At 41.8% G+C, this 18674-nt stretch overlaps 1 protein-coding gene across 3 annotated transcripts in view; it reads left to right on the top strand.

The window, feature by feature from the left end:
• The window catches only part of SLC25A21 (solute carrier family 25 member 21), a 259816-nt gene that overhangs the window by 75487 nt on the left and 165655 nt on the right, over positions 1-18674 (top strand). Inside the window, exon 1 of one of the 3 annotated variants that reach the window (XM_083453187.1) lies at positions 8740-8844. The exons of the other annotated variants lie outside the window; for them this stretch is intronic. The gene's annotated coding sequence lies outside the window, so the exon portion shown is untranslated. Of the gene's footprint in view, positions 1-8739; positions 8845-18674 lie in introns of those variants that run through there. 3 annotated transcript variants of the gene reach the window in all.

Raw genomic sequence — 18674 nt, 5'->3', positions numbered from 1 at the left:
CTGCCTCCTCTGCCAAATATTCACAGGATCATAGAATTGTAGCGCTGGAAGGGATCCCAGTCATTTACTTCAACCCTGTGCAATGCAGGAATCACAGCTAAAGAATCCTTGATGGCTCCATCCAACCTGTGCTCAATGACCTCCAATGAAGGAGAGTCCATTACCACCTTCCAAGGTAGTCTGGTCCACTCCTACCATCAGAAAGGAACCACTTCATGTTGCCTTATGAGAAGCCTTGCCCTGGATATAGTATGCAGTGGAGAGATCCAGAAGGATAGTCTGTCTTAGGAGGTCTTGATTCTCTTCCAAATCCTCTATCCTGGCATTAAGTCTATTACAGCAAAATCAACAGAGAATCATGTGGCACCTTAAAGATAATAATAAACTTATTGTGGCATAAGTGTTTGGGATGAAGTGGACTCCAGTTCTCAAAAACTTATGTCATCTTAAGTTGGTTAGTCTTTAAGGTACCACAAGACTCATTGTTATTTTCCTCTGTAGCAGGAACAGTTGATAAGAGATGAGAAATCATTTACAGTGTTGTAAAATAATTAGAATTATTAGAATTAAATGAATTGGAAAGGGAGACAAGTGGTAGCAGCATTTGTGGAGCAGAGGTGCCTGATTCCAAATTGTGTGTGAGAGGGTGGCAGATAATCCTGACTCCTGAAGTTGAATGCCATCACTTCTGCCATTGCTGTATGATGGCCCCATAGTGCAATAAGAAAGGTGGGCTGCCACAATAACATTGCCATCATGGAGCACCTGACAATATTTGACACATAATAATTTGGATATAATGAAACTCCAGAACTGGCAAATTGTAGGAAGTTGGAAATTGATGAGTCCGTAAATTAATTAAAATGAAACAACTGAGAAATAGTCATTTAAACAATTCCATTTTCATAATTCATAAATGATAAAATCTTTATTAATTAGGGTTGCCATATGTGTGGATTTTCCCGGCGGTGAAAAATTCCCAAAAAAGCTAAATAACTGATTTTTACTTCTTGAAATATGTATCTAGTACAGTATTGCACTGAGACCAAGCAAAAGACTTTGGTTTTTGAAGTTTGGCTATCAGGTGCACTCCTTATAGTTGTTAAAAGATAATGACACAATAGATGTTAGTCTTTCAAATGCTCCAGGAGCCTTGTTGTTTTCTGCTACAACAGATTAACGTGGCTATCCTTTAGGAAGATTCCCTGGGGAACATGAAATCTCTTTCTGGTAACACTATTGTGTTAAACCTCCATTGCCATCACTGTACAATTTCACGGTATTTGCCTTAGCTAAGTCATTTATCTACCTGGAAATGTTCTTCCACGCTTCCCCTTGCTTCCTGTCCTGTGCTTCAAGCAGGGGTGACAGGGGAGAAAATGAAGGGTTAAAAATGAAGTGGAGAGGGAACAATAATTTTGCTTTTAAAATGGCAGTTGCCCAAAACTGCTCATGGGCTTGGAATGTTAAACAACTCCTGGTGAGGTGTATTAATGGTCAAGTGATGTAGTCATAGGTATCACATGCCTTTCTAGTTTATCATCATGGCCCCTCAACCACACACACAAATACACAGCTATGTTTTTGTAGTGGCATGGGGGTAGCACTCCGCAGCTACTGGAAAAAGGAATATTTTCCTAATACACCATATTTATTTACATCTCAACTATAATCCGATGATTTGCTTTTAGCTGTACTTCATCTTTAGTAATTAATGCTGATAAGTGGGTTGTGTAAAAAAAGTAGAAATAAGACTACAGTGGTACCTCAGGTTACATACGCTTCAGGTTACACATGCTTCAGGTTACAGACTCCGCTAACCCAGAAATATTACCTCGGGTTAAGAACTTTGCTTTGGGATGAGAACAGAAATTGGGCTCTGGTGGAGCGGCGGCAGCAGGAGGCCCCATTAGCTAAAGTGGTGCTTCAGGTTAAGAACAGTTTCAGGTTAAGTAAAGACCTCCGGAACGAATTAAGTACTTAACCTGAAGTACCACTGTATCATTAAAATCAAGAAAAACATTGCTGTTTCATGTGATTTTGATATAAAGCCATCTAATGCAACATTCTGGATTGAATTTAGAGGATATGGAATAAAACGGGTTGCTCAACAGGGCTTTCTTGGGTATAACCCCCCACCCCCACCCCTCCAAGGATAGAGGCAGTCTCTGGAATAGATGGGGACATTGGGGGAAGGTGCAATGCAGCAGAATGGTAACAACCAAGGGATTGGTGGAACCCCCTTTAGTTTTTGCTCACAGTGCATGGTCTGAGGTTGATGTTGTATGTAAAAAATATACTACCCAGTTTATCTGTATCAGCACCAACTCAGATGCCTCTTCCACTTGGCCTTGGGAATGCATGTATAGTCAGTGGTCTCCTTCATGACATGTTACACTGTCACAACATCATAGATAGGCTGGAAGCACTTCTTAATCATTTCCTGGGTTTGCATAACCAGTATGGGGGAGGTTGAGGTTCACAACAGACAAAACTGAGCTAAATGCACCAACAAGCTAGCAGAGCTTCCTATATTCTTAAGTGCTTCATGTGGATAATAATTGCTTTTCAAAATAATAATTGTGAATCCTACACTTTGGTTTCTTTATATGTCTTTGGATATATTTTAATTTTAATCTGAGACTAAATTTAGGAATAAATTTAGGAACATTGTCTGAATGCCTTTCTTACCTAGTGATCTTGCCACGGCTGTAGATATCAACGAATGTTTGAAGATGCAGCATAAAGCACTGGTAAAAATTTAACCATTACTTAAAACTGCAAGGGAAATGTAAAAACAACAACAAATATGCAACCAGCCATTCAGATATGCTGGCTTGGGCAATTTTTGGCTAGAAAAGCATAAGTGAGTAATTAGATAATTGCTGCCTTGATTGAGCTTAATAGGAAACATTTCAATTAGGCTAAAGCTACATTGAGAGGAAGTAGGTTTTTACAAAGGGAAACATTCTTTGCCATGCAACTGTCAGCTTTTGCCCACACTAAGAGATGGAATTAAGTGGATCGATGGAAACAAAAAGAAAGAAAGAAAAATGATTGCTATAATTAGACATACTTGAACATTCAAAAATTAGACTTATAGTCAAACTGATATAATTCCTTGATGATTCTTGCTTTGATAACATTGCACTTATAAAGCTCTTGCCTGTAACAAATTAGAGCATTACGTCTGTGGAACTGGTTAAATTTCCCCTTGACAAGAGAGAAAGTAATATTAGCATTTTCTGCTATGTGACTTCCTTGAATTCCCAGGCTACCTACAATGTAAAGAAACAGATAAAACCGTTTTGCATTTGGCTTGCTTGGCTGTTGATTTAAGATTAATGTATTGATTTACAGAGACCTAGTTCATCTTAAAGAGGCTTGATGGAGCAGATCAGCTGAAGAGGATATGTTTGTCCATCTCCACAGTAGATAGGAAATATTTTAGGGTGCTTCTACATAGATGCATTTTCTTGTGAACTGTATATCTGATTCATTGGTACCCTGGGGTAGTATCCAATTTTAGTCAAAGTAGACCCACAGAAATTGATGAACAGAGAGGTTCACCTGGCGCCTTCATTATATATTTGGCTGATTAATATCCTACAACCTTTTAAATGTATCCGTGGGGAGGGGGTGTTATTGCTTCGTTGTTTTGCTTTAATTTTTTACTTGTTTTTATCTTGTATTGTAGTCTGTGAATCGCCATGAAATCTTTTGATGAAGGGTGGCATATAAAGTTAATAAAAAATAATAATGACTAAGGTCCATTACTTTCAATGGGTTTACTCTGAGTAGAAATTAGTTGAATACCACCCATGGCATCTGTAATAGATAAGAACTCTGAACTGGAGGTTTAGTAACTGGTCTGCTAGAAGTTCTATGAAATTATTGGCATGATCACACTAGTCCTATACATAAGAACGTGTAAAGCTTCTTCATTCTGAGTCAGATCGTTAGTCCATGTAGCCTAGCGTTGTCTGGTCTAACTGACTGGCAGAAGCTCTTCAGGGTCTCAGGAAGAGGTTTCCCCAGCTTTTATATCTGACTGCCATTAAGTAAGGACTTAATGCCATGTGGTAAGGACTGAACCTGTGGTTTTTATGCAGGCAAACATTCTGCTTCAGCACTGAACTACAAACCCACCCCCTATCACAGACAGAATTTCTGAAATTTGATTGACAATTGTTTTCTACCTCAGAATGATTCTACCACAAAGCACATTCCTACCCCACCCGTTTTTGCAATGAAAAGAAATCTTGGATATGTCTTGCAGATTCTTTCCTGTCAAAGTGTATCTGAGAATGGGCAGAGGGAGAGAGAGGGTGAAAAGTCAAAATTACCAAGTACATTGAGCATGAAATTGAGGAGCTCAAGGGAGAGTTTCATTTTCCTGCTTAAAATCAAAAAGAAACCTAGCTCCTGATAATAATTCTAACAACAAAGACCAGATTGGGAATGATTTATGTCATATTTTTCCTCATCAATAAGTTATAAAATGCAATAAAATAAAATAAATCCAATTCATGCATTTGTTAAATAGTGTGTGTGTATGTCTGTGTGTCTATTTTCATTGTGTGGCAGTAAGTTCCCTTAAAGAGCCTTCTGGAATAGTAGTACTGAAACCTGGTACTGAGTTTGTTTAGCCTGGAAATATTTTGCCTGAGGTAAAGAACCATTGGAGATTTGCATATCCGCAGTTATAATTTACTCATTTGTGTTTGGCTGATGTATGACAAATTGACTAATGACTGCCCTGAAGAGGAATGTTTGCCAGCCTGACATTTTGGATGCAGAATTCTCAAATCAATTCTGAGGCATGCTGCCTGCATAAAGGACACAGCCTCTTAAACTTTTGCTTTTCCATCGATTTGTATTCTGCTTGCAGTCTTTCCTCCAGGAGCTGGATTTAGATGAAGCTCTGTATTCTGACAGAAGCTTGACTCCCTGCCAGAAAAACTGGAAATGGAGGCAACCTAAAGTAAATACTGATAATATTTCTCTCCCTCTCTTTTACTCTTGAACATTTTTTTTAATAAAAAGGAAAGGCATATGTTCATAGCCTAACTTGTCCCAATAGAGGGTCAATTACAACCATTTGGCTGCAAATCCAATCCAAGAAAAATACAAAGTAAAGAAACAGCAACAGCAGGTACCCAGGGCCCCCACTACAGTCAGATGTTCTCGGTACATGTCAAATGTGAACATAAAGCCTATGGGTAAGATATTTTTCATCCTTCAGTTTCCCATGAAAGTCCAAAATGAATCAATAAACCAGGGAGACATTTTTGCATAGTTAGGTATTTTCCTGCATAGTCCTATAAATGTCTACAAAGATGTGAGTTCTTTTAACAGGAATCATGAGGAGAATAAATTCATATCTGATTTAGATAAAAATTGTCTGGCCAGATATTTACATACATATGCAAATCCAAGTTAATCAGGGCAACAGAGAGACTGAAATGCAAGGCTTACAGAGATGAAGTTCAAATGGTGACATATTTATAAACCAGCGTTTCCGAAACTTGGGTCTCCAGCTGTTTTGGGGCTACAACTCCCATCATCCCTAGCTAGCTAGTAGGACCAGAGCTCAGGGATGATGGGAATTGTAGTCCAAAAACAGCTGGAGACCCAAGTTTGGGAAACCCTGATATAAACGGTCCCAAAGCATGGTTGGAAAGCACCTGATCTATTTCTGAAGCTGTGTAAATAGCAACTATCTTGAAACCCACCTTCCTCACTTCTACCACATACATACAGCTCTCTGATTTTGGCCCAAGGTAGGGATGCAGATGACTACACAATACAATAACAGAACAGTGAAGATACTTTGTAACAGTATAGAGAAAACTATGGATACACTTGATCTAGCAATTTGCTGCAGACGTAAGAGATAAGCTTGTATGGGTTGTTCCATGCATTTCAAAGGGAGACCACATGCCACGCATTCAGTGTGCTGTTTCTGAAGTTGAGTGCACAGGATGTCAGGCAGTGCAGTAATCTTATTTAAAACCTTATTTAAAACCCTACACAAATGCATAGTGGAGTCCCTAAAACGGTTGGATGGGGCCTTGTGTTCTAGCAACTCCTGCAGCCAAGCTGGTGCCAAACATATTGCTCTGCTTTGCTTTAGACTACTTCAGCAAGCCCAAGATGGGGCTTTTGCCATCTGGGCAGCCCAGGACCTCCATAATCACTGCCCAGGCTTGCACCCCAGGGAGGTCACTTTGGGGCTGCTAACACAGTGGTTTGACTTCACCCCTGGAGGCACACTCCATTGTCTCTTGAGACAGATCAATACCAACCCACTCTATCATCTATCTATCTATCATTTATTTATCTATCTATCATCTATCTAAAGGTGATGGGCAAAATATAATGAAATAAGTAAAAAATATATATCAAAAAACACAAAAGAGAAAAATATTAATTTTAAACAATACAAAATAGACACTCATGGTAGATGATGATGATGATGATGATGATGATGATAATAATTAATTTATTATTTGTCCCCCGCCCATCTGGCTGGGTTTCCCCAGCCACTCTGGGCGGCTTCCAGCAAAGATGAAAAATACACTAAAATGTCACATATTAAAAACTTCCCTGAACAGGGCTGCCTTCAGATGTCTTCTGAATGTCAGGTAGTTGTTTATCGCTTTGACATCTGATGGGAGGGCGTTCCACAGGGCGGGTGCCACTACCGAGAAGGCCCTCTGCCTGGTTCCCTGTAACTTGGCCTCTCGCAGTGAGGGAACTGCCAGAAGGCCCTCAGTGTTGGACCTCAGTGTCCGGGCAGAACGATGAGGGTGGAGACGCTCCTTCAGATATACTGGACCGAGGCCGTTTAGGGCTTTAAAGGTCAGCACCAACACTTTGAGACCTCTTCATCAAGCTGGGAAGACTTGTCATAGCAAAAATGTCTTCCGTTGTTTCTGGAAAGTACACACAGTGGATGTATGTTATATCTTGACATAAATGCTGTTCCAGAGTTGGAGTCTAAAACAACTGAAGAGCACCAGCTTTGTAAATATTTGTTGGGATCAGGAGGCAATGGAGGAATGTGCTTTTGGAGGCGAAGTCAAACTGTTGGAGAGCTACACTGTCTTCTGTGGCTGCAGAGACTGATATGGGAGAGACTTTTTTTTTTTTTTTTTGCAGCTGGGGCAGATGAATGCATCCGGTTGTGCTGCTGCAGTTGCACCACAGCATTTCTTCATTCTGTGCTCCTCCCAGTAGTCGTTCCTGACTCTGGTCACTGCTGTGGATACACAACCTGACTGCTTGTCTCCAGGCATTGCAGTCATCTGCAAGGGATTCCCACTCAGAGTTGGTCTGCCAATGCGCCTAATGCCTGAAGCCAGGCATCCCCATACAGCACATCCTTGTGGACTCAGACGTGAACTTAAGGCTTCCTCAAATGAGCAAGGGAAGTCTGGCCCTCCAGCAGATTTCCACATTGGCAATCACTTCTAGGAGCCATCAAATCTAGATGCCACTGCCTCAGAACTGGGGGTCCTGATCCCAGCTCTCTGAGTTTCTGGGTGGTTCTCAGACCTCTCTTCATCTCCACCCGGGCTGTAGAACAGTGTGAAGTATCAATGGCTCTTAGGCTTTAGGAACCTGTTTTCCAACTCTGAATTTAATAGTTAAACTAAAACTATGTTAATAGATTATGTTTAGTTGTATTAAATCCTTTTATGCTGCATACTTTTTTTCCTTACTGATGCAGTGAATGGCTTTTGGAGAGATTAAAAGGTGACAACCTTACCAAGAAAACAGGCGTGATTCAAAGAAGGCATGGTCTGACACATAAGATTACAGATTGTCTCTAAAGATCTGTCTTTTAGATCTCTGGTCAAAAATTCCTTGTGAATGTGAAAGTTTTGATTCTGAAATTGCAGAGGAGCTTGTACAGTGGTACCTCGGTTTTCGAACGTCTCGGAAATTGAACATTTTGGTTTTCAAACGCCGAAAACCTGGAAGTAACTGCTTCAGTTTTCAAACACTATTCAGAAGTTGAATGTGCCACGTGCAGCAGCGTAGCTAGCCGCTCGGGTGCCTGGTGCGGGGGCATGTCCTGCAGCCGGGGCGAGCGTCTCTGATGCTTGGAGCCTCTTCATCGCCTCCCCTTCAGCTATAGGGCGGCTGAGGGAGAGGCAGTAGGCAGACGCAAGTCCCACGCTGCTGTTTCAGGCAGCGCGGAACCTGCAGGTGCCTCAGCCACCATGTCACTCCTAAAACGTTTTGTGAGCCCAATTTTTAAAAAACTCATTTTGTCACACACACACCCTCAGTGATGACACCCAGGGTGGGCCGCACCCACCTTTCCTTTGCCACTGGCCAAGTGGCTTCCATATTGAGTTTTCCATAAGTAAATGCTTCTGGAAGTAAATGCTTTGGTTTTCAAATGTTTCGGAAGTTGAACGGTCTTCCGGAACAGATTACGTTCGAAAACCGAGCTACCACTGTATTTTGAAGAGGGTTGGACAACAGAGTTAAGACAACAATATGTTATCTTTCTTTGAAGGTAACAGATTTCCTATATATGGTTGGGCTCACTCAAGTTTCCTACTGCTGAAATGGCGTTTGACCATATTGCAGGATGTTAGCATCCAAAATGCATATGTAAAGGGTTAATTGCAAGAGGTGTGTAACTCTGAGATGTCATATACCTTCTGGCAGTTATGGCAGTTGGTACAGTTATGGCAGTTAGTAGAACAGTCTTAACAGTTAGAGCAGCTATGTTGTGCCTCTAACCGTCTGTCACAGTTTAATCTATGTAAGAAATATTAGCAATTTAAGAAACAGCCCCCTGCACTGTATATTTACTCTGCAGCTGTAAGTACACCAAATAAAAGTTATTTGTTCCTTAAACTTTAAAATAGAGTGTCTTGCGTAGTTTTTATAGGAGGGAAAAGAGAACTAATTAACGGGTCAAACAACCCAGGGCTGACATCCGCATACTCTGCAAATGGGAACTAGTGTCCAATTCCCACACATATGCAGCAAAAGCGTGCTCCTTCCTGCCTCGGCCTGCTTATTTCTGTTGCAGATCCTTTGCTGGTGAATACGGCAGTCGTTTCTGTCTTCTTTCCACACCAAAGTCTCATTATGGAACTGTCATTGTAACACAGGTGCTATTTGCTCAAAATAGATGCAACCAAACAGAAGGGAGACTTATTCAGCAGAAGAACTGGCTTTATTGGGGAAAAGGGATAATTTAGTTTCAATATGTACCATCCAAGAAGAAGAAGAAAAATGGAAAATTCCTGTCATCATCTTCACTGTTTCCAACAGGCCTCCTCGTTGAACTGGAATCACTTCTGGATTTGATTTGGACTAATCTGACTGCTGAATATTTCTAGTTGCTGAGTATTTTGTAAATGAGACACAATTTAGAAACTTACACCACCCTGAAGCATTTTTAAAAGTTAACAATTTTTTTAAAGTCTGCATGACAGAAAGAACCCCAAGGCTCGCTTGTGAAAATGGCAAAACACATAAGGACTGCTTTTCCTAAAACATTGGAAATACTCAACTAACGCACAAATATGAAAAATTATACTGCTATATGACTGAGGTGCCAATCCTATAATAACTTAGAAACTAAATGTCATTTAACTCACTGGGGTTTACTTCTAAGTAGACATGTATAAGCTAGCACTATATATGAAGCTGGTACACTAATATTTATAGTATTTTGCAGCCTGTACCACATTAATCATGCAACTCTGGAGGTTGGTATTAAGGTTACAGTATGGTGTGATTTGATTTGTTCTGCTGGAGTTGTTTGTTGCTTATGTCTTTGGATTGGGTTTGGTTTCTATATGTTCAGACCCTCCCACTGTCCCTATTTCCCAGGGACAGTCGCAGATTTACATAAGCTGTCCCTGTTTCTGATTTGATCCCAGAAAATCTCACTTTTCCTTAGGACGTCCCTATTTTCATCAGAGAAATGTTGGAGGGTATGGAGTTATCCAGCCTCTGAGCTGTCTCAAGGCAGTACTGTATAGGGAAGGGTTTTTTTAATGTTTAATGTTTTATTATGTTTTTATATATATTGGAAGCCACCCAGAGTGGCTGGGGCAACCCTGCCAGATGGGTGGGGTATAAATAGTAAATTAATTATTATGGAGAATTTCTCATAGGAGAATTTCATAGAATTTCATAGGAGAAATGTTGGAGGGTAGGTATGTTGTGTCTCTGTTTGTGGGCCTTCGATTTTCAAAAATATGTGGTATTTTCAGTTCCATTAGTTTCCACAGCCAGGTCTGTAGCTTTCTGTGTTTCGCCCTCCCCCCCCACAAGATTTCGAAGTGGATTAGAAGTTATTGTGCCTCAATAGTGCCCTTCTGTAGCTTATAGGCTGTGTGGCCATTTTACATTTGATGCCAGTGCTTTCTTGACCACCTCCAGGGATCAAGTATGAAGTTTGCAGATTGTTCATTCAAACCATAGATGCCAACTCTAAGAGGCTGAGGTGTCCTCAAAGTATGTGGGGACAGGGCTGAGCCCTCCCAATCTTGAGGGCCCAGGCCTTCCTGTAGTGGCAGCGGGCCTTGCTGGACCTCCCCACAGTGGTGGCAGGTCTCATTGGGTCTCCCCATGGTGGTAGTGGGCCTTGGTATGTCTCATGGCCTCTTCCTGACATGCGTGATATTGCTAGAATATTGTATTTTAAAGTTTATAAAGTCTTTCTAGCCAATGTGGTAAATTAGGGTTGCCATATTTCAAAAAATGAAGATACGGACACAAACGTTGTTGAGCTTTTTTCAACATGGACACTGATTCCAACTGCAATATTCCGGGTGTGCGCAGGCATTTTTTGGGCCACCTCTCACGAAATGTCTCTTGGCCCTTTTTCAGAGCAGGGCAAGTTGAGGCAGGGAGGTGGCGACAGAGACTCTTGCCTCACTGCATGGGCATAATGAGGAGGGCATGAGTTCCAATTCACTGCTCCTGTCACCAGAGATAGTGGACTCCTTCTGCCTCATTATTGGGGAGGAAATATGTTAGACGAATAGACAACATTAACCACAAGCAGGTAGATTCTCTAGACTGAGGGAATGCTAAAGAGACAAGCCACTGCTCCGTATAAAAATGTGATCTGCTTTTTCAACAGGTGGAACTTCTGTGAGAAAGTTGCGGGCGGAGTGGGGGCAAATGTGGTGCCCAAGCTTTTTTGGTGTTTTTCCTAGAGCAGTTCCACAAGCTAAAGAGACAAATCTCTTTTTTAAACTGATCAGTGGCTTGCCTCTTGGGCAAGAGGACCCCTCTGTGGCAAAAAAACCTAAAGAGAAAGCTCCGGCAGTGCAAGTGGTTATCTTTGGCACATGCACAGAGCCTCATCATCGCATAAGCTCAGAGGGCAGGCCAATACCCTTTGAGAGACAATATCCTTACACAAAACTGTGAAAACCACAGAAGGGCACTATCAGTCGAGAAGCTGGGATTAAGGAATGAGTCCTTCCCTGGGAGTTTCTCAAGCGCTACCCCGCCTCCCTGCCCCAGGTTGCTCATGCAGAGTACCTTGTGGCCTACTGTAAGTTGGGGGGTGAGAACGCAAGCATATTCCTGCTGTGTAATGAAAGGAAAAGACAACCAGTGAGTGGCTATACATATGTATACACACTGAGGTTATGCCACTCGCTGGGGTGCCTGTCCCAAACCTAGTTCTGGATATGCCTGAATGGTTGCATTCCTTTCCCTTCCCCTCCTCTTGCTTTTCCTTTGCTACACTACTGGTGGTCTGCTGGACTATGTGCAGATGTTTCTCCCATGCTATTTCATGCTTACTTTAAAGTGGCTGTTTAGTAGGGGAATAGAGAATCAACACGTGGGGGACCATCTGCTCCGATGGTGTTCCTAAGCAAACAGCAGATAGCCCTGCCACTGTCTTTGATCCCATATCGCTGCTTTTGGCTTAAGTTTCAGGCTGCTGAGCAAAGGTGCATGTGAGCTTGTGCTTTCTGCCCTTTCTTTCACAGTAGCAGTACTTACAGATGTTTGCTCTGGGACTTTCTTTTCCAGTCTGTTTCTCCTGTCACTCTGACTATGACTGGAGGACTTGATTTCCTGGATGATTTTTTCTCTCTCTCCTCTATGAAGCCAAGATGCTTCTTCCAGTCAGTGACTCGTTTCTCAGCTGTTCTGGTGTTTGTGCTTTATTTGTGTACCCTCAAATGTACAACCCTACATTTGGTTTCTCCTTTCAGAGAAGGCCAGGCTCAGCACTGAATGTTATAATCCTTTCCAAATCAGGTGTCACACCAAAAAGAAGAAAATTCAATATTTGTGTTGTTAAAGACAACATAGAAAGAATTGTTCTAAGCACCAAGGACGGGCAGCAGCACACTACATAAAAATGGCATTTAAATGGCATTTGGGTGCTTGCATTTTGGTTGTATTCAGGACCATGAAATTCTTATTTGTTTAACATGACAGAGCATTTGTCTCCGGAGGACAAATATTGAGGACAAATATTGAGACTGCCCCCTCATGAATCATGGACAATGCTCAGGGAGAAAGCAGGAGTTGCCTTTTTATATTCTGTCAATTGATAAGTATGCCTGGGCTTTCGGGAGGGAATTTTGATTTTTAGTAATTGTTGTAATTTTGCTTTTTAAAGTGTGCTAAGCTCTTATGTATGGGTTAGATAAAGTATGTTAAATATTAAATACATTGTAAATCACCTGGAGACCTTTTAGTGTTACAAGTGACTAATAAGTCGGATAACTAGTAATAATTGAAACTACTCTAGTGGTATCAAAGATAGTAGTTAGGGCCAGGCAGAGAACTGGAATGAAAGGGAGCTGAAATATTTGCATCAGTTGCATTTGTTTATTTATTAGTTTCTTAAGTTTCTTAAGCTTTAGTTTCTTTAGTTTGTTTTATAAATAAAAATAATACCTTTATGACTGAGTATGAGTATGTGTGTATGTATGTGTGCATGTGTGTGTATATATACACCCCTGGATGCATACCGTAATGAAATATGCTGCATGTGCCTATGCTTGAGAATACCCCACTGAACTTACTAGGACTTATTTCTTTGTAAACCTACATAGGATCATTCCGAAGATCCCATGTTCATTCCGGAGCTCTACATGAAACCAATTCTTATATGTAAGAATTCTGTTTGCTGTCTTAATACCTTTGAAAGAGATGAATAAATAGAATATTTTGGTGTGTGTGTTTTTCTACAGACAATTGGAAATTACTGTGCTGCTGTTCTATTTTCCAGATGTGGAAAACAGCTTGTCTTTCTCTTTCCTGTTTTAAAGGGGCTAGTCTAGCTGAATTTGTTTCAGATGGCAATGAAATTAGAGGCACACATGGAACTGGGAATGTTCATTTTTGCATTACCCTACTAATTAATTAGGAGTGATGAAAAATCACTGCAGAAGTCTTCACTAGGCTTTTTAATCAAGTTAAATCCAGACACAGTATTGCTGCTTTTAGACATCTCAGCTTGAGCTACTTTATGGAGTCCATTTGGTTTGCACCTCAACCTAAGTATTGCATGAAATAATGTATTTTGTTGGAACTGTACAGTTGTGCATGAACATGTACAGCTTAAAACTTTGCGATTGATTAATCCTACAAAAGATGAATTCCATAATGGAAGCTAGGCCTGCTGCAGCAGCCCTGAACCAAGCTTTAGAACTGGTTCTTTCCTTTCACCAGTAATTTGTGAACCTCTGCACTGCCACTCCTTCCCATTCCGCTAAGTAATGTGAGAAACCCCAGACCACATTCCCTGTCAAGCGAAAATATTCAAGGAGGGCATGGAGCAAGGGAGTCCTGATAGCCCCCCCGAGAAACTGGTTATGGAGGGGGGGGGGCAGTCAGTCCCTAAGCATGAGATTCTCCACCCTTAGACTCTGGCCAATGTGTGTGCATTCTACTCAGTGATGTCACTTTATCTGTTTCAAAAAGCTATGGAAAAGCAATAAAATAATAATAATAATTTTTTTATTCATACCCCGCCCTCCCCGGCCAGAACCGGGCTCAGGGCAGCTAACCCCAATAAAATTACAATAAAACGTAATAGAAAAAAAGAAGTTAATTAAAATACGGGTTAAAATACAATTTAAAATGCAGCCTCATTTTAGTAGTAGCCCATAAATCAAAACCATAAGGGGAGGGAAACATAAGGGTCAGACTGAGTCCAAACCAAAGGCCAGGCGGAACAGCACCGTCTTGCAGGCCCTGCGGAAAGATGTCAAATCCCGCAGGGCCCTGGTCTCTTGTGACAGAGCGTTCCACCAAGTCGGGGCCAGTACTGAAAAGGCTCTGGCCCTAGTTGAAACCAATCTAACCACCTTGTGGCTTGGGACCTCCAAAGTGTTGTTATTTGTGGACCTTAAGGTCCTCTGCGCAGCATACCAGGAGAGGCGGTCCCACAGGTATGAGGGTCCTAGGCCGCATAGGGCTTTAAAGGTCAAAACCAGCACCTTAAACCTGACCCTGTACTCCACCGCTACCTTTTTTCAATCCCAGGCTTGTGGGAGCAAACTCTGATTAGAGAAATGTACTCTACATGCACTCTTATTAGCTCCTTTGCTTCAAGTCCAGATACATTAACACAGAATTCAGACTTCTCTTTCTGACTTAACTACATCCCTGAAGTTGCCATGTTTCTGTGACTACCTAACTCACTTCTCTGCTTTGGATTGTGACCATTTTGTATGGCCTTCTTTCACACAGAGAGAACAGCATTGCATGGAAAACTGTGTTGTTTGTCTGGGTTAGTCCCCACTGATAAATAATTTTATAAAACTTTCCCTTAAGTTTAGTACATACTGAATATATTAGTGATGTGCTTTCCATCAACCCACTGCTTTCCCAAGACAGTGTATCTACAGGCTTTTTCCACTTGCTTTGTAAAGAAGGGCATATAAAACTGCAAAATTAGCTTTCCCCCCTTTGAAATATCTTGTGAAATCATCTGCTTAATGGCTAGTTTAGCATCGCCAGGTTTTCAGGGCAGTTGACAAATTGTGCAGTTTTAATGCATGGGAATAATGGAGCTTATGGGGCATAAACCTACTGGTTGTAAATCCTCCTTTGATCTTCTGGTGGTTTGTTAGGGTTTTAGGGGGCATTTAATTTAATCGTTTAATTTTCGTCTGAGAAAACAAAAGAAAATGAGCCAATACTGAGGAAGAGGGAGTAATACAATTTTACCATTTTTACCATTGATAAAAACAAAATGTAGCAGCAGCCATAGCTCTGCTCTGTCCACTGCTGATTTCTGAAGAGCAACAGTTTGCATCCACTACATCAGTAGTTATATGTAATTTCATTATATCATGAATTGTTTAAGAAAGGCAATTGCAAAGCCTTTCATGGTGCAATACAGTGGTACCTCGGGTTACAGACGCTTCAGGTTACAGGCCCTGCTAACCCAGAAATAGTACCTCGGGTTAAGAACTTTGCTTCAGGATGAGAATAGAAATCGTGCTCCGGCGGCACAGCGGCAGCGGGAGGCCCCATTAGCTAAAGTGGTACCTCAGGTTAAGAACAGTTTCAGGTTAAGAACAGACCTCCAGAACAAATTAAGTTCTTAATCTGAGGTACCACTGTAGTGTTGTTTCCTTGTTGTTGTTTTAATAACAAAATAGTGAAGTATATTTAGCGCTTTGCTTTAGTGTGAGGACATGATTTCAGCTTTGATGCTAGTATTTATTAGAATTCATATCCACCCATTAAAATCCATTAAAAATTACATTCAGGAGAATAGGGTGGGTTAGGGTTAATGTTTAGAGTATTTTCTCTGTAACATTTAGAGTATTGCTTCTGCATGAAATGAAATAGGATAGCCTTGCACAGACTCTCTCTCCCTCTCTCTCTCTCTCTCTCTCTCTCTCTCTCTGTGTGTGTGTTCCTTTCCCTTTAGGAGTTTCACGGAAAGCAGGCTCTCACCAACTGCATTTTTCCTCATCTCAGTACCTCAGTGACACAACTGATTTCCCCTTTCTTTTAGATTTCAACAGAAGAGGACCTAGAAGCACCATCTGGTATTCTAAGAGGCCATGTGCACTTCTGTAAGCTTTATTTACAGATGTACAGCAAAATGCTATTTTCTTTTTAAAATGTATTCTACTTTGCTTTCTAGAAGGCAAACTCACCCTGTAGTGGTAAACATGCTGGCATCAGGTCTCTCTGCTGGTGCTATGTGGAAAAGATAACAGCACGGGAGGCTTTAAATCCTCATATTGTTGTGGCTTCTTAGTTTTGTCAGGTGCTGTGACTTGGTCCTAACACTGAGCTTAGGAGACAAAACAGTTGGAAACCTGGTGAATGGCACCAAGGGTCAGTGAAATTTACTATGGGCAGCTGCTGCTTCAAAGCAACTCTCTGTGCAGAAGCCTATTAAGAAGTAGTAGGTTACTTTCCTGCAGTTTCCCTTAGCATGATGGATGATGTTCTGAAAAGCGAAAGGACTTCCTGTGCCATGGAGGTTGCATGTGTGTGTTAGATGGTGAGGGCAAGACATTCTTTATTTAGTTAAGTTACCAAATAATTAATGCTACTAGGCTGTTCAGCACTGCCATTTTTGTTCAGATCAATTTGTGTACAATAACATTGCCTCTAGCTCCTGAACAGTATTTTCATATTTGTAATCTGTAATAGGGTTCTTTGAATTAGTAATAGAATAAAGTCAGTATATAACACATCAATATCAAGAGTTGTCAGATATTTGGCTCCTCCTATAGTTATACCCAGTGGTATTTTTCTAGCAAAAGTGGTGCCGGGACACACCATGAATGCTTTTCTCGTTCTCTTAGAATGGCAATGGCGCCCACGTGAGAGGTGCTGGAACTGAGTTCTGGTCAGTTTTAGCTGAAAAAAAGTCCTGTTTATACTGCACATTGGAATCTTATTCTAGAGCTGAGATTCCCAAATTGTGAGTCTGGATTTTTGTTTGTTTATTGTTTTCACAGTGGAAATTTTTTTTGGGGGGGTCCCACATGCCCCTCTTCACATTTCATGTTGGATTTGCATATGGGAGATCTGGGTTCAAAACCCAGTTCTACCTTGAAACACACTGGATTATCCGCTTGACAGGATTGCCGAGCAAATAAAATTAACCATAAATCTAGAGGGGATAGCGTACCCTCTAATATTTCAAAGATTTAGACTGCAGTCCTAGATATACCTGGCTGGGAATAAGTTCCATCGGACGCAGTGCTAACAAAGTAGTTCTGTTAGTGCAAGGATTTCTGCTTGCGCAGTGGAACACCCCCCCTCTCCCTGCACACCCCTAGCTTTGTTTTAGGGTTCCCCAAGCCTTCTAGCAAGGCACAGGGCACATGCAGGTAGTTGAGAAGGGGAAGGTCCTGTTGTGGTAATCCCTGTGCTGACAGGGCAGGTTAGAAGAATACAGCCCAATGATTCATAGAAGCAGACATACATAGGATTGTGCTCTTTGGCTACAGTCTTATATATACCATAAAGCTAATACTGCACACAATCTGGGGAAGCCCCACTGAACGTCTGCTTAGATAAGACACGTATTGTGTTGCCATCTTCTAAAGATGCTCTTCACATTTCCTGACTCTAATAGAGCTGGCTCTGCAACTCTGAAAGCTTGACTTGAGCAGAGAGGCATACGAGAGTTCTCTTGTTTAATCTGTGCATGGAGACTCTCCTCACAGGTTAATAAATAAATAAATAAATAAATTTTATTTATTTATCTCCTGCCCTCCCCAGCCGAAGCTGCGCTCAGAGCGGCTAACAACAGTTAGATCTTATGGGGGAACTAAGCCTACCGGGGGAGGCAGGGGGCTGAGGTCCCACCTGTTATATACTGAAGTTCTCAACCTGGGCCAGCAGGGGAATACTGTAGATAGTTTTCACTCAGGTCCACATATGCAAATAAGGAATTGAAAGTGACGTTCAGTGATTGGATAGTTACAGAAAGTTGTTACTGTTGCGTTGTAGTGGAGCTCTATATAAGTAGGCTGGCTGAACCCTTCAGTTCAGTTCTGTTCTGGCCTGTGAATAAACAAGAGCTGTCTGAAGAATCGCTGAGTCGTCTGATATGTTCACCCACAATCTAATACCACCCAAATTTTCAAGGAGGGGGATCGGTCCCCTCAATACTCTGTAGCCACAACGGGCCCCGTTGGGCATACCCACGGCCACAGCAGGCCTCATTTGGCCTTCCCGAGGCTGCAACTGGCCCTGTGGGGCCTCCTCCCACCTTGTGATGTCACATGTGCGGTGCACGTGTGACATCACAATTGTGTGTGTGTCCCCCGAGTTGAGCGGAACCCAGCTTATGTGCGCCAAGGCCAATTCTTTCCCCCACTTTAGACCTGTTCATTGCTCTCTGCTGCCACAGTAGGCAGCAGGGAGCACCTCTCCTGTCATGGAGCACAAAGCCAATATCTGTGGCCCCTGCTAGCCTTGGGGAGGCCCTGGCCCAGAAACAGGATTTTGCCTCAAGGATTCTCCCAAGCCATAGAGGTCCATAGTTTCTCTCTCCTACCTTCTGTTCAGCATGCCCTTGTGCATACCACCCACTTTGTTAATAGGAAAATTGGTCAGAGCATATCCAGATGGTTCAAAAAGGTCACTCCACCAATGCTTAGTTTCTCAGAAAACATATTCCACTCCTCTCATGGTCCTTCTGCAGTTGTGGAGATTATTCCCCACCC

This window comes from Podarcis tiliguerta (genome assembly GCF_965153285.1).
Source record: "Podarcis tiliguerta genome assembly, chromosome: 1".
NCBI classification, from domain to species: Eukaryota; Metazoa; Chordata; class Lepidosauria; order Squamata; family Lacertidae; genus Podarcis; species Podarcis tiliguerta.
The sequence above is the reverse complement of the archived record's forward strand: the minus strand, read 5'-3'. Positions and strand labels throughout refer to the sequence as shown.